We start from the raw sequence: 14,610 nt of genomic DNA, 5'->3' as shown, positions 1-14,610 counted from the left end.
ATTGACAGCAATCATAAATGTATTTTTATATGTGTATATCACTTTTTACATTTATATAAAAAATTAATAATTATCAACCAATTTCCTCAACACTGTTGCATGGTTTTGGGTGAGGGGAGGGGGAAGGAAGAAAGGGGTTAGTCAGAATCCTCTAACACAAGGGTGAGCAAAATATGGCCTGCGGGCTGAATCTGGCCTGCCACTTGATTATATCCAGCCCCCACAACACTCTGCATGGGACTGAGCCTGGAATGGCGCAGTAGGGGCAGGAGGAGGAGGAGCTGTTGGAGGCAGAGGGAGCCAAGCAGGCTGGGGCCAGGGCTTGAGTCATGGTAGTGTAGCAAAACCCTCAGTTTTTCTTCCTTTTTTTTTTTTTTTAAATGCATTCCTTCCCCTTCCCCAACCATTTCTGACTTTCTCTCTGCCCGCTCTATCCCTTATAAGTGATTACAAGTAGTACTAGGTAAGCTAAGTTCTTTTATACTATTATTGTAATAAGTCCATTTTTATATACTGTAAATAGTGTTCTGTTACATTTGTATTGATTTTTACTGTTTTCCTATCATTTGTGCATTGATTTTTATTGTTTCATATTAATATTGTATGGTTTAGGGCTGTGTCTGTAAAGTGATGTCAAGTATCCATTCCCATGTTGTTCCCATCTTGTCCCCATGCCCTGTTGTGTAAGTATGTTGCAATTCTGTAACCTCTCCCATGTAAATTGGTTTTCCTTGAATGCCTGAAACAAAAGAGTGAATGGATGAGTGGACACAATCATAGCAGGACCCCCTACTAAATCACCCCACCATCAAAACCAATACCTGGACCAATGACCCAGCCCTTGAAACCACCCTCAGCATTCAAGAAACAAAAAATGAGGCAACCCACCATTGTGCTAGGCTGCACATGCTCAGTAAGAACACCTGGAGCCCTCTGGAACAGGACTGACATTGCCTGGACAGGCCCTCCCCATAGGAGATCATAGGTAGTCTGCCACATAAAAAGGGGGAATGAAGATTGACTCCTGGGGACGCCATCTTCACCTGGACCAGACCTGCTCCATGTCACGCTGCCTATCAACCCAGAGACTCTTCTGGCGACCCCCCTCTGGACAACACCTGCTGGAGAAAGACCCCAACTGGCCATTGAGGACCCCCTCCCAGCCTGGATAGGTAGCTATCACCCCCATCCTCTCTTCAACCAAGGACTTGGACTCTGTTTCTCTTCCCTACCTGGACTCCAGCCCTTCCACTGAGTCTCTTTCTCCTGCTACCATTGTGTGAGTGTGTGTGGGAGTGCTTATGTGCGTGTGTGGGGGAACCAAGCTGTACAGTACAGCGTTCATTTAATAAAACTGTTGTTTGGAACCCTGAGTTGGATTTTGCTGTACTACAGTTCCAGCCCTGCTCCAATCTCTGCTCCTCTTCCCTCTAACTTCTGTCTCATTTCTCCCTCTCCTGCTTCTGGCTCACTGCCACCTCCAACACCTGTCCCATGCTCCTGTGGCTCCAGCCATCCTGAGTTCCTCTCTGCCTGCAACCCCCTGTTTCTTTATTATTGCGTTATCCCCACTGCCTTTTCCCCTGATCTCCTCCACTGCTATTGCCCCACCCCTACTGCCTTTTCCCTGATCTCTGCTACTGTTATTGCCTTGTCACCACTGCCTTTTTCCCTGATCTCTGCCACTTACTTTGTAGTTAAGTGTGTACATGTGCAATTGTACACCACACCCTCCTGTCTAACAGCGCGATATTGAGATCCTGAGCATTGGCCTGATCCCACAGGGCAACAGTAGGTGTGGGCAGGAGTTCAACACAGGCTGCCCCAGGTAGGAGTTGGCAAGGCTCAGCCCCATGTGGAGTGCAGCCATAGGCCAGATGGGAGGGGAAGGGCAGAACATACCCACACCGCCCAGAGGAGCTCTGCTGCACATACCCCCTGCCCCTCCATCCTTCCTCTCCTTACTCCCCAACCCCCACACCACCGACACACAGTATACAAGAGATAAGACTTTATTTTGAGCTGTTACACAATCACCCCTATATAAACTACATAAATCAAGACAAAAATTATATTTGAAATAAAATTAAAATATGTTATAGTAGATATTTGATAGTATATGATAGATATTATAGTATATGAATTTTTATTTATAATTTGTTAAAATTATATCTTCCAAAAGATTTCATGTATGTAGCCCCTAACAGCTCACCAAAACTTGTTAATTGGCCTGCCAACCAAAATAATTGCCAAACCCTGCTTTAAGGTACATAGGCTCCTAATTCTGCACTGGACTTGAGTGAATCAGCTTCCTTCTGCTCTCCATGTGCACTCCCATTGTTACTGGGACTGGGGGACTCTTTCCTTGCTAATTTCTAGGCCCCTATGTCAGGTAGATAGGAGTCTGTCTTGTCAAGTGAGACTGATAAGTGTCTAACAGCTGGTGATCTGCACCTTACTTACTAATGCATCTGGGCAAAACCAGAAAACGAGCCACCACCTTTAGTCATATCCATATTATTCCCTATTTAAAATGCCAAAGAGGTTTAATAGCCTGTTTACCCAGCTGTTTACCCAGTATGTAGTGAAAGTTGTAAGGCATTAAGATACAGACAGTACATAGAATTTATAAGTAGTACATGAATGCCCCAAATTGTCACATCCTTTAGTAACAGAAAAAATATGTATTTACAATCTAAAGCTGCAATGGGACTATAAATACATGTAAAGTACAGTGAGTCAGTAAAGTATGTACAATAATTATCTGCTAAGAAAGCCTATGTGGTACTGTACCAGTTATTCTCTGTTGTTTCAACAATATATAAGCTGTTTTTAATGCTGTCTCAATCATTTTCAGTGCACAATAAATTGACAGCACAACAAGGAGGCTAGAACATAGCTTTCTTGCTTGTCTCCAGCTTGTATGTCATTTTGAAGTCATTAAATCTTGTTAGACAAAGGCTAGGATTGGCTGTCACTGAATCTATAAAACTCAGCATCACATTCGTCTCAGAGAAGTGTTTAATATTTGAAGATATAATATGACAAGGTACACTGCTAGTTTTGAAGAGTAAACTTTTCTTGGTTTTATTTCTTTTTATTTCTATTTATATCTGTGCTTGTGTCACCAAATGTTGTTAATACAATTATTGATACTAGATTGGCAAATAATTTGTTTTTTTAATATAAGCTGTGTGAACCAATCAGTGCACAGCTAATCTTATTATACCAGCCAGACCTCATGTTACTTTTGAGGGGATTCTAGAGGAGTCATGTGTAATACTTTCCTGTGGTCTGGAGTCTGCTTATGTTACAGTTGTACAAGGTCAGACCTTAATTTAACTACCAACTGCCTACTTAATTTTAGAAATATCACAGGACACATCGGCTTGCAGGGCGCTATTCCTATCTGTTCGAAATGCAGGCCCCAGACTAACAATGACAAGATGAAGGGTTGAAAAGGTGAGGATATGATATACTTTATGTGTAGCTAGTCAATCAGACTAACAGTAAGTAGTTTAAAAGTACAAATAATATGTAATACAGTGAATTTAGATTTAGCCTGCCATTAATTACTGGTACTGTATTGCTTGGATAATCTCTCCAGGCTTGCATGCCTAAAGGCCTTTCAGTTATAGAGAACAAAGCTATGATTTCTTATTTTATTTTAAAAAATGTGAAATCAGATTAACATGTTACACTTACATAATGTTAAACATCTCTCTGATAAGCTTAATAGTAACAAATCCTCAACACATTTGTTTCTAAGGAAAGTCAGTTTCCATGGTTTTTTTCTCAGATCTTTAGGAATATAATAGTATCTTAAAGAAAGACAGGTTATTTTTTTTAGGAAAATCTGAACTTTTAAAAGTGAAAAAGTTAATAATAATCAGTTGTTTCTTGAAAAAAAACTTCAGGAAAACATTGAACTAAAGCAATTATTTTCCTTGAAAATATTCTTGGTAATGCAAAGGCTAATATGTTTCTGCTTGAACAATAGTACTTTTTAGAAAAATCAACTTCTGTACTATCTGGTAATGAATTAGATCTGAAAACATTTTCCATGGGAGACTGGAAGACAGTTTTGCTGCCGAACTTTTTAACTGCCTCACTGCTACTTCACATATGAGGTATATCAGAAAAAAATAATGCTTCTACATTGGGAGTAACCAATGTACTAGGTTCTCTGCCATGTTCCATTGTGTCTTCATGGAACATTCACATTTCATATGAACATTTATCACTTTGGCATAGCACATGATCAACAGTGATGTAGCAAATCAGGCTTCCAGAGCATTTATAAACTTCCAGTAATGTGTCCAGGACTTGCACCCTGATGAGTTATTTGCTTTGTCATACTTGTTCTATAATGTCTCTGGGTCCCTTATTCATTTTTTCCAAATTATTATACATTATTATTTCATACAGGATGACTGATAATGTTTGAAGATGATAATTATAAAAATAATACTTACTTACCCCATATAGGCTGATTCTTTGCTTCTGAAGACTTCTGTGGTGTCAGTGACAAAGTGAATTCTGGGGAATAAAAGCAGAGGAGTCATTTTTTCCAAACATGTATAGGCACTGTAAGACCAGAAAGAACAAAATTATTTGATACAATGATTTATCATTTGTGATCCTGGAGCTGAGGTCATGAAACTTTTCTCTTTTTTTTAAGTGAATGGAATTTATTATGGTATGCTTATTCAATTACTATTCATTTTACATTACTTAATGATACAGATCCTGCAAAGTACTAAGTCATTTTTCTTTGGACTCAGTAGAAGCTGAGCATACTCATTATATTGCAGGACTGAGACCTGCATTAACATATTAAGTGCATAAGATGTATCAAAACAGTAAGAGGCCCTGTTTCATTCAAGACCTTGCAGTACAAGGGCCTGATTTAAAAACCATTTAAGTTACTGCAATTCTTTCCATTAACTTCAGTGGATTTAGATTCAGACCCTAAGGCAGTGGTCTTCAACATTTTTAGATTCAAGGCACTCCTTGTTAGATACAAAGCACCCATCAGACAATGCTGGTTCTTAGTTTTTACTAATTTTTGTTTGTTTTTTTACTGCAAAAAAGTAATCAAGCTCTTCTTTTGCTTTAAAGAACTAAGAAAAACCACAACCAGCCATAATGTATTTAACACTCTGGATTACTGTTGAAATCTCTTGAGTTATCTTGTAAAACATGTTTACAGACCTAACAGTGTTAGTGTGTGTTAACCCATGGTACCCTTGAAAGGAACTCAAGGCATCAAAGTTGCCCCAGTTAAGAATCACTGCTATAGGGTATAACCAAGTACAGTGTGACAGACTACAATATAATAAACAACAAACATATGTCCTTATTAGTAATGAGACTTTAACTTCATATGAGGCTTTCCATGGGCATGGGAGTCCATTACGTGTAGATCTGATCAAGCTAAATGTCATGGGGGTAATCAGCTGGAAGAGCCCCGAATGGCAAAGGGGGATCCTAGGGTGGGGATCATGTACAAAAGAATAAAAAACAAGAATAACCCAAGAGAAACACTTCCCTGCAGCAGGATCTGTGGCGCAGCTGGAGTGAGGGAGGAAACCCATGCAGGTCATAAGCTGCGCCTTTATCTAGCTGAAACCGGCTGGTGATGTCATCAGCAATTATTGGCTGGCAGGGATAAAAAGGATCACCAGAGAAGAGGGCAGGGAGAGAGGAAGAGTGTTGGTGAAGAGTCTCAAGGCGGGCGACAGGAGGAACATTCAAGGGGAGAGAGAGTTGGCAGGGGTTCTCTATACCAGTGGAGACCAGTGTGTCGAGGGGGCAGAGGAGCCAGAGGAGGCTCTCTGCACCAGCAAAGGCTGGAGCATCAGAGGGACAAGAGAGCCAGAGAAGGTTTTCCATCCTGGCAGAAATGGCCATGAGCAACAAAAGAGGCTGCTGAGCAGGACAGCAGGAGGCTGGGCACTGGCCCACAGTATAAGAAGCGGCCAGCCACTCGAGAGGATACTGCAGGAAGCGGAACGTATCCAACAATATCTGAGGAGAGCAATGCTGCATACCGCGTTCGGCGGGGTGAGGGGAGAAACGACCCGGGACAAGGGGCTGTGACCAACCCTGGCCAGACCCCAGTGGGATCCTAGAGGTTAAGAGATGCCCTGTTATCCTAGTAGTAGGGCTGGGGAGGAAACCAGATAGGTCCTTCCCAACTTATAGTTTGTTTTGGTTCCTTTTTTTTCCCCCCTTTAGGCGGGTTGAGAGGTAGGACGAGACGACACAGGCTGGACAGCTCTGCGCCATCTTTCTTTTTTTCCCCCTTTCTTTTCTGATTGTTGGTTGAATTTAGAGTCCCAGGTCCAAAACTGCTTTGGGCAGGAGGAGACCTACCTAAGACCAAAAAGCTAATTAATTGAGTTATAGCAGGAGGAAGTGCTTAGGGCGTAATAAGGCTCTGGGGATTGTTGAGCTCAAGGAACACAACATCATTGGGAGAACGGCTGAGAAGATCTAGTGACCCACCAAAATGTTGGCGTGAGGTTAGGGTGTAGGGGAGGTGGAGCCCCACGGACAACCTCCTGGTGGACTCCACGCCGCAGATGAGCCCTGGGTGGTTTGCCCTCCCCCACTGGAATAACATTCAAAGTCATGGCAGGCGAGTCTGGAGGCGGCCACCAGGGTGATAAACATCTACCCTCCAGGCTTACAGGAAACCACAGGACATCCATTGCCAGCCATTCAGACCAAGGCTGCATGCAACTGACTGTTCGAGGCCAGGTGGGCACAAACTGGTGCATTGGCCGGGAATCTAATAGAAAACCCAGCCCCAGAGGAGCAACCCAACATGCAACTAGCGGCCATGACCACTTCCAATATGTTGGGACAGAATTTACAAGCACTGCCGCAGATATTTGACGCCCAACAGCAAATGATGGAGCATCAGCAGGATTGGCTGTGACACGGTCTGATAGTCTTTAAGATGCTGAAAATGATGAGTGATGATGACCCAGAAGCCTACACAGAGGCATTTGATCGCCATGCCATCATGACAGGCCTGGACAAAGGATACTGGGCCAGTCAGCTCGGGGCCCTTGTGGTGGGAAAAGCCCAGGCAGTATATAGGGTGCTTCCCCAGGATGAAACACGTGATTATGATCTGGTTAAAGTGGCCATTTTGTATTGGCTGGAGATTAATCCAGAGCATTACAGGTATATGTTCTGGATCAAGAAGAGGGCAGAGGAGAAGCCATCCAAGCTCCTGTTGCAATTATTGAGGGACTTAACAAGTGGATAAATCTCATGTCATTTAATCGCGACACCTTGGCAGACCAGCTAGTACTAAAGCAATTCCTCAATGATCTAGAAAAGCATGCTCAGTGTTGGGTATGCCAGCATTCTCCTCGCAACTGCGAGGAAGCATTGAAATTGGCTGAGGCCTTTGCAGCCTCAGAAGTTAATTACCTTCAGGAAAGGCGCACTCCTACTCCTCTATCCTCAGCCTCTAAGGAACCAGAGGGATATGGTTTGTTTCCATTGTGGGAAAATCAGTCACTTTTCAAAGGAGTGCTCCAGCAGCTTATCAGAGAGATGGCACCCTGATAACTTGGCTCGGTGAACAGCAGAAGGGTGCAAAGAACCCACTCAGGTGGAACCCATGGATTGTAGTTTTGTGATGGGTGGAGATGGTCCCGTATGAGAGCGACCAGTGGTACAAGCATAGATTGGGAATCATCCGGTCAGGGCAGTCCTAGACTCTGGGTGTGCCCAGTCCTTGGTAAAGGCCAACCTAGTTAACCCCCATCGAGGCTACAAGGCAGAGCCTGTAAAAGTATCTTGCCTCCACGGGGAAACCCAACAGATTCAGCGACAATGGATACCTCTCCGCATTATGGAACATCAAGGAGAATTGCTGGTAGGCTTAGCTCCTCATCTGGCCAGTGACATGTTACTAGGGAGATTGGACGCACTAGAGAGGGCCCGGGATGTTGAGACAACTTGGAGGAGCCTGAGGATGCATGAAGGATGACTTGGGGAACTCGAGGCGGACAGGGAACCAGAAGACGACATGAATATGCTAGAGTTGCATGATGTGGCCAGCAGTCAGCAGTTCAGGGAGGCCCAAGAGGAGGACGGGGGATTACAAGAATTGCGGGCAACAGCGGTGAAAAACATCTACCTCCAGGCTTACAGGAAACTGCGGGATGTCTGTTGCCGGCCGTGCGGACAAAGGCTGCGTGCAACTGACTGTTTGAGGCCAGGCAGGCACACTAAAATAACCTAGAGCACGAGTTTTCAACCTTTTTTAAGAACTGTACCCCTTCTGATGGTGGTGGCCAGATGCAGAGCCAGGGGATGGAGGACGGGGGGGGGTGGGAGTCGGGGCAGCCAGACATGGGGGGGGGGTGCTTGCATGTGGCAGGGGGGGATGCACATGGTGGCCACTGCCAGCACCCACCGCCCCCTTGGGCTGCTGATGTACAGCGTGTGATTGTCTGGGTGCAAGGCCTGTCAGCAGCCCATGGAGCCACACGTGCGACCAGCCATGGGAAAACAGCACATGGCAGTGGGTGGCAGTGGTGGCAGCAGCCATGTGTGAGCTTCTCCCCCAATGTCTGTCCGGCTGAGCAGTGCCTGTGCTTTTGCCCCCCAACCCTGCTCCTGGGAGGCAGCAGCATATGGTGGTGGGTGGTGGCACTCCATCCCTGCCTGCCTGTGCATACTCCCTTGGACCCTTTCAAGTACCCCTGACCTAGAAGGATATTCAGATAGTCATAGAAAATTAGGGTTTGAAGAGACCTGAGGAGGTCATCTAGTCCTGTGGTTCTTGACCATTTTTGTATCAGGACCCATTTGTAAACATTAGGGACCTACTGAATTAACGGCAAAAGTATAATATGTGGCAGCTCCTTTAATCTTGCATGTTCCCTGGCTCGCACTTTGCCCCCCACTGCTCACTGCTGATTAGTGGAGGACCCCGCTGCTCCCTCCTGATTAGCAGGGAAGCTAAAATGACAGTTTTAAACATGGAGCCATTTTTGCCTCCCTGTCAGTCAGCAGCAAACAGCAAGGCTTTCCAGGGCCCCTCAGCCAATCAGTGTCAGGAGCGCTATATTTAAAACCATGGTTTTCACCTCCCCACTGATCAGGAACAAGCCGCAAGCAGGACCCCTCCACCAATCACTGTGGGGGGGGGGGGAAGGAGGGGCTCAGGTGAACCTGCAAAATTAAAGGAGACACAGTGCACCCCACTTCTGCTGTTGGCTACAAATGTCCAACTTGGGATCCTTAAAATTCTAGTTTATTAGGCGGATTGAAACACTGTAATGAGTTAAATCATAAACCTTGGGGCTGGTCCCCACGCACACACACACATGCACACACATACACACACACACAGTAGCAAGCTACAGAGTCAGGTATACCTATCCTACAAGCTCTGGAGTCTGCCGTCGATGGCCAGTCGAGGCTTCTTTCAGCGTGGTGTTATCCTCCAGAAGGGGGTCGCTGGCTGGTCCTTCTGGCTGGACAGGTCTGGTCGGGTTGGAGATCAAGACGGTGCCCCTGAGGGTCACTTTTCACTGCCTTTTATCTGTCCTTGGCAGACTTTGGTGACTCCCCAGTTTTCAGGTTTGCCCAATCCAGGGGTCATTGACCCTTGTGGGACTTCCCCCCCCCCCCTCAGTGGCTACTGGATGGCATCTGTCAGCCCCAGGGGTCGTCCGCATGAACGTGCAGTTTTGAGAGTCCATTGATGAATTTAGAATACGGCTCTGGGAGTGGTCTATCTGGAGATATTCAGCCCAAAAGTTGGTCCCTGGCGTTGATTAACTCAGGCCAGGGCTTCTAGCCCTTGATCAGTGAGGTTTAGAGATTTCCCGGTTGTTACATTGTCTTCTATTGAGTTCTTCCCTTGGTTGATCTGCAGCTTCCAGGTATTAATTGCTGTCTGCTACTATGTTACACATTCAATCACTGATTCACTCGCTCTTTCAGGGGCCAGCCTGATACAGGGAAGGGCAGTTTGATTCCTGCCCTTGTTAACATTGTTACAATGTATAATTTACTTATGAAACTAAACACATTCAGTTGAAAGTTGAAAGGTGAGGAGTATAAAATATAAGCTACAAATGCCATGGCACACAAATAGATAAAAATACCGAAATACAAGGGGAGATACAAAATGCACACATACACATTTTAAAACACAATTCCTTATCTTAAAGTGAAAGAGAGAGGAAGGAAGAAAAGGTAGAAAAAGAGAAACATATCCAAAGAGGGGAGAGCAAATGCAGGCAAGAGGAAAAGGGGGCTTTCTGCTACACTGCCATGAATTTGGTAGGTCCCTAGTAAACATCAATGGCCAGTCCTGAACCAGTGCCCCTCACTCCCAACCCACTGCCCCCCACCCCCAGGCTTCAGCCCCACAGTGTGGTGGGACAGGGTGTGGGCATATGGGGTGGGGGAAGGTGTGTGTAGGGCAAGGGGGTCCCAAGCAGCCCCTTGCAGACTGGAAATCTAACAGCCTGCAAGGGAAAAGCCAGTTTCCCACATTTTTCTCTTTTAAAGGAGAATCTATTTTTAAAGTTTGTTGCTCCATTTTTAAAGTTTGTCCACAACCCTTTCATATATTCTTGCAACCTACTTTTGGGTCACAACCCACAGGTTGAGAAATGCTGATTCTAGTCTAACCCCCTACTCAAAGAGAACCATCCTCCTCTTGATCATCCCAGCCAAGGCTTTGTTGAGCTGGGCCTTAAATCCTCTTCTCTAGTTTCAGTGCGTTGCCACTCTCCTAGTGAGAAAGTTTTTCCTAATATCCAACCTAAACTTCCCTTGCTGCAACTTGAGACCATTGTTCCTTGTTCTGTCATGTGATACCACTGAGAGCAGCCCAGCTCCATTCTCTTCAGCACCACCCTTCAAGTGGTTAAAGGCTGCTATCAACCCCCCTCCCCAGTCTTCTCTCCTGCAAACTAAATAAGCCCAGTTCCCTCAGCCTGTCCTCATAAGTCATGTGCCCCAGTTCCCTAACTATTTTTGTTGCCCTCCACTGGACTCTCTCCAACTTGTCCACATCCATTCTGTAGTGGGGGTCTCCAGATATAGCCTCAACAGTGCTGAATAGAGGGAAATAATCACTTCCTTTGATCTGCTGGCAGTGCTTCTACTAATACAGTCCAGTATGCCGTTAGCCTTCTTGGCAACAAGGCACACTCATATTCAACTTATTGTCCACTGTAATCCCCAGGTCCTTTTCTACAAGACTGCTGCTCAGTCAGCTAGCCCCCAGCCTGTCCTGGTGCATGGGATTGCACTTGTCCTTGAATCCTAAGTGCAGGATTTTGCACTTGTCCTTGTTGAAGCTCATGAGGTTTCCTTTGGCCCAATCCTCCAATCTGTCCAACACTCTGAATCCTAGCCCTACACTTCTGTGTATCTACTACTCTCCCCAGCATGGTGTCATATGCAGACTTGCTGAGGGTGTGCTCCATCTCATCTTCCAGGTCATTATTAAAGATATTGGACAAAACTGGCCTCAGAACTGACCCCTGGGACACTCCACTTGATACCAACTGCCATTTAGGTATCAAGCCATTGAGCGCTATCTGTTGAACCCAATAATCCATTCAGCTGTTGAACTCAATTATCCCAGAGGACTGGAAGAGGGCCAGTGTTGTGCCCATCTTCAAGAAGGGGAAGCATGAAGACCCGGGAAACTACAGACCAATTAGCTTAACTTCTATTCCAGAAAAAGTCCTAGAAACATTCATCAAAGAGGCTATATGTAACAATCAGTAGGCATGATACTGAATGACAGCCAGCATGGCTTCATTGTGGGCAGGTCTTGTCTGACCAACCTCATTTCTTTCTATGATCAGGTGACTCATTACCTGGACGAGAGAAAAGTGGTTGACATCATATACCTCAAATTCCAGAAAGCCTTTGACTTGGCCACTACCACGAGATATCGGGCTCAACTGCAGGACCATCAAGTGGGTGCGAAACTGGTTGCAGGGTAGGATGCAGAGAGTCCAGATGAATGGATCATTGTTGTCCTGGAGAGATGTGGGCAGTGGCATACCCCAGGGGTTGGTACCTGGCCCAGTGTTGTTCAATATCTTCATCGACGATCTGGATGAGGGGGTGAAAAGCCTATTGGCCAAGTTCGAGGACAACACCAAGATATGGGGTTGTGCGGACACACCTGCAGATAGGCTGTATATACAAGCAGACCTAGGCAGGCTAGCATGTTAGCCAGAATGGAACCAGATGAGGTTCAACATAGAGAAATGCAAAGTGCTGCATCTGGGAAGGAAGAATCCCCAGCACACCTACAGACTGGGCATCGCTACCCTGAACAGCACTACAGATGAAAGGGATCTGGAGGTAACAATAGAGCCCAGCATGAATATGAGCCACAATGCGACACAGTAGCTGCTAGGGCCAATAGAACTCTGGCATGCATCAATCGATGCATCTCCAGTAAATTCAAAGAAGTGATTCTCCCGCTTTACTCAACATTGGTGTGGCTACAGCTGAAGTATTGTGTCCAGTTCTGAGTGCCACACTTCAACATGGATGTGCTAAAGCTCAAGAGGGTCCAGAGAAGGGCCACCCATATGATCAGGGACTTGCATGGCAATCCATATAAGGAGAGGCTGAGGGATCTCGGACTCTTCAGCCTAAAGAGAAGAAGGCTGAGAGGGGACCTGATTGTGGCTTACCGCTATATCAGAGGCATCTATATCGTTTTCACCGAGCCTATATCAGGGGCTCAGTGAAAACTGTTCACCAGGGTGCCCTGGGGGAAAACTAGAAGCAATGGTCACAAACACCCGGAAGATAGTTTCAGGCTGAATATTAGGAAAAACTTCTTCACAACTAGGGTGTCCAGACTATGGAGTAAGCTCCCCATAGAGGTGGTGCAATCATCTACCCTAGAGGTCTTCAAGAGAAGACTGGACAGTCACCTGGCTGGGGTCACCTGACCCCAGATGTCTTTCCTGCTCGTGCAGGGGGCTGGACCCGATGATCCTTTGGGGTCCCTCCCAGCCCTATGATTCTATGAGCTTTCTGTCCACCTTACAATCCATTCATCTAACCCATACTTCCTTAGTTTGCTTGCAAGAATATCATGGGTTTGCTTAGTCTAGAGGAGACTGAGAGAGGATTTAATAGCAGCCTTCAACTACCTGAAGGGGGCTTCACTGTTCTCAGTGGTGGCAGATGACAGAACAAGGAGCAATGGTCTCAAGTTGCAGTAAGGGAAGTTTAGGTTTGATATTAGGAAGAATTTTCTCACTAGGAAGGTAGTAAAACACTGGCACAGGTTACCCAGAGAGGTTGTGGAATCTCTGTCCTTAAGAGGTTTTTGAAACCCAGCTAGACAAAGCTTTGGCTGGGATGATCTAGTTGGGGCTGGTCCTGCTTTGAGCAGGGAGCTGAACTAGATGACCTCCTGAGGTCCCTTCCAACCCTAACTTTCTATGATTCTATACATGATACCTACCAATGGACACTGTTCTGAGCATGAGGTAAGGTGTAAAGAAAGGTAGCATTTTACATTATAACCTAGTCTTTACACATATGACCATTAGACGGCTCTAGTGGAAATTTTAAGTGCTAATACTATTAATTTTCTCACTGTTATGACTATGGACACACACGGACAAATTAATCATGTGGCTTTACTGTGGATTTTCAATGTGTGCTTATTCTAAAAACTTCTCACCTTTTACTGAGTGCTTGGAAGAGGTCACAGAGCTAGGCTCCCCCCCCCACTATTTGCAAAGTAGAGCTGCCCTATACAAAACAATGTACACTTGTTTGTTTCTTCATATTGTTTACTCCATTCAAATGAGTAGGAAAGATTTTAAGATGTCATTGAAGTCATAGACATAGTCGTGAAGATGACAAGAAAAATAAACATGGGGGGGGGGGGGGAAATCAACCCAGAAGTACTCCTGTTTGCCAATCAAATGCACAGCCAACAATAATGAGATGAAGGGCATAGGTTTAGCCTTCACTCTTAAATTTCCTTTCTTTTATTGGTTTCAGTCAGGCTGCCAGCTCTCAGCTCTATTGGACTTCCTGATATGATTTTATCTGTTATACATTTGTCTTGAGATACTCTTGCACATGTTGGTATACTTATGGGTATTTACTTTAAGAAGAGCTTTAGGAGAAGATTTGGAAAACAGGCTACTTTGCAGGATTAAAAAAGATATCTTCTGTTTTGGATTAGCCTCTTGGAAAGTTCAACTTTAGATTTTTACTTTGCTAAAAAAAGCCTGGAGAACAATGTGAAAATAGATGTCTAAATCTTTGTTTTGTGTTACTTTAAAAAGGAAAGATTTTGCAAGCTTTTTGATTGTGAAGAGATTCAAAGCCTCCTTGGAATTCTTCTTTTTTTAGTAATATAGAGTTATATTGCTCTTAATCGTTCCAGGAATGTCAGTCAAAATCTGGAGTCCTTATAACCATTCTTGTTTGTCCAGAGAGTTTTACCAAAGTTAGGACTTCACAATTTAGCTTCTGTGGAACAAAACTGTTACATGCAGTATATTTTGCTCATGGTTAAGCCTCTGCAGTACAGTAAAAGATTGTGGAGCATATGTCTGC

The 14,610-nt window shown here is 44.9% G+C and overlaps 1 protein-coding gene across 1 annotated transcript in view; it reads left to right on the top strand.

Moving 5' to 3' along the window:
* The first annotated feature begins 3,362 nt into the window (after positions 1–3,362).
* ASB15 (ankyrin repeat and SOCS box containing 15) overlaps positions 3,363–14,610 on the top strand; it is a 45,287-nt gene continuing 34,039 nt past the window's right edge. The window contains exon 1 of the mRNA XM_019491894.2: positions 3,363–3,462. The gene's annotated coding sequence lies outside the window, so the exon portion shown is untranslated. The remainder of the gene's footprint in view (positions 3,463–14,610) is intronic.

This window comes from Alligator mississippiensis, chromosome 4, assembly GCF_030867095.1.
Source record: "Alligator mississippiensis isolate rAllMis1 chromosome 4, rAllMis1, whole genome shotgun sequence".
Classification (NCBI taxonomy): Eukaryota; Metazoa; Chordata; order Crocodylia; family Alligatoridae; genus Alligator; species Alligator mississippiensis.
Note: the sequence above shows the minus strand (reverse complement) of the source record. Positions and strands in the feature narration are given on the sequence as shown.